Genomic DNA, 2,071 nt, shown 5'->3' with positions numbered 1-2,071 from the left:
CCGGGTTTTTTACGTTAACGTTTTTTTTTTACATTTTACGCGCCAATTTTTTCGTTAACGTTATTTTGCGTTTTGCACGTCGGTTTTTACGTTTTACGCCCCGGTTTTTTACGTTTTACGTGTCGGTTTTTTACGTTTTACGTGTCGGTTTTTTACGTTTTACGCCCCGGTTTTTTACGTTTTACGCGTCGGTTTTTTACGTTTTACGCGTCGGTTTTTTACGTTTTAGGCGTCGGTTTTTTACGTTTTACGCCCCGGGTTTTTTACGTTAACGTTTTTTTCGGTTTTACGTTTTGAGTTTTGCGTTTTACGTAAAACATTTTACGTTTTACGTTAAACTTTTTATGTTTTTAAATTTTACGTTTTATGTAAAACTTTTTAAGTTTTAAGTTTTAAGTTTTAAGTTTTACGTTAAACTTTTTTACATTTTACTTTTTTAAGTTTTACGTTAAACTTTTTACGTTTTACGTAAAAGTTTACGGCTGAACTTTTTTTTCACAAAAACTTTTTTACACGAAAACTTGTTTACGCAAAGACGAACGCACCCATAAATCGCAAAGTCGGTAGGTGTCTCGGATTGATTTTTATTGTCATCGACGGGGGAAAGAATATACAAAACCAACAACAACAAAAAAACAAAAGTGTATCTCGAAAAAAAACGGGGTTTGGCTCAGATTTTCTGATAATCAAAAAGGCTGTAAAATGGGGTTGCAAGTTCAAAAAACCTACCCTCCGCCGTCCTTGCCGCGCCATCGTCATCAAAATCAACGTTTTTTTTTTTTTGCATCATCGCCCCCCAAATCCAAACCGATCAAAACCCATATAATCAAAGAATACAAATGCATCATTTAAGCAACCTGTATCCATTCAAAAAATATTCAAACAAGTGCAATTATCACAAAAGATCAAGAATTCAAATCAACAGAATCAAAGAATTCAAATCAACCCCCCAACAAATCAAACCCAATCTCCCTTCACTCGAAACCCCCAAATCACAAAAACGACCAAAAAACCTCGACCGCCAAAAAACCCCCACCGCCACCAATCTCAACGCCACCACCACCAACACCCGTCGCCTACCTCTGCAAGCGTTCAGCACCACCAACAACCGTCGCCCACCTTCATCACAAAAAAGCACCAGCAAACCCCCCCCCCCAAACATTCAAAAGCATAAGCAAAAAAAGCACCAGAAAAACCAACCAAAAACAAACATTAAAAAGTATCAGCAAAAAACCCCCCAATATCAACAACATAAATCAATCACAGGGGGGTGTAGGTGACCTGAATAGGTGGCGGCGAAAGGAGTGGATGTCACAGGTGGCGGCGGAAGGGGTGACGGTGGAGGTCGCCGTGCACCACCATGGCGGCGGAAGAGGTGACGGTGGAGGTTTCTATATCTCTTGTTGTCGCCGCCGTCCGCCACCACCAAACGGTGGTGGCCGGCCGTTAAATCGAGAACAGGGGGTGTTGGGGGTTTACATAAGGGGATCGGATATGATGAAATAAAGATAGGTTAGGGGTGAATCCTCACCCTTTGATTCAGCTTTGATTCCATTCTATAATACACCGATAAATTGATGCTAGATTGAATCCTCAACCTTTAATTCCATTTTACACAGTGATTTGAAGCCAAAAAAAAAATCAGATCTGGTTAGAGAAGGGAGAAAGTTTCTCTCACACCTTAAGTGTGAGTAGTAAAAAATGGACAAAGAATGAAAAAAAGCAAAAGTACCTGACATTTTAAAAGCTGTTGGAATTAAATGTTAAGAGAGAGTGGATTTGACATTTGGGGGTAAATGACCAAATTACCCTTTTGGTTGGCGGAATATGATTGGTGGAGAGTGGTTCTCATGGTTCTTACAACTGGGGGTGGTTTTCATTTTAGCGGCTCCCTATATATATATATATATATATATATATATATATATATATATATATATATATATATATATATATATATATATATATGATTCAGTTCAAATGAAAATCACCACGAGTTTAGCTTTTCATAAGGTATTGTTTTGGTTTACAGTTTTAGCTTTTTCATAAGGTATTGTTTTGGTTTAACATT

The 2,071-nt window shown here is 38.0% G+C and overlaps 1 long non-coding RNA gene across 2 annotated transcripts; it reads right to left on the bottom strand.

Moving 5' to 3' along the window:
- Positions 1 to 568: 568 nt before the first annotated feature.
- LOC110875153 lies at positions 569 to 1,697 on the bottom strand. 2 transcript variants are annotated; one of them, XR_002556557.1, is made up of 2 exons: positions 1,282 to 1,697; positions 569 to 1,119 (listed from the first exon to the last, which is right to left on the bottom strand). It is a non-coding gene; the product is annotated as an uncharacterized LOC110875153 (long non-coding RNA). The 2 variants fall into 2 exon arrangements; XR_002556558.1 differs by having other exon boundaries at positions 569 to 857.
- Positions 1,698 to 2,071: the final 374 nt, after the last annotated feature.

The sequence above is a fragment of the Helianthus annuus genome, chromosome 11 (genome assembly GCF_002127325.2).
Source record: "Helianthus annuus cultivar XRQ/B chromosome 11, HanXRQr2.0-SUNRISE, whole genome shotgun sequence".
Taxonomy (NCBI): domain Eukaryota; kingdom Viridiplantae; phylum Streptophyta; class Magnoliopsida; order Asterales; family Asteraceae; genus Helianthus; species Helianthus annuus.
The sequence above is the reverse complement of the archived record's forward strand: the minus strand, read 5'-3'. Positions and strand labels throughout refer to the sequence as shown.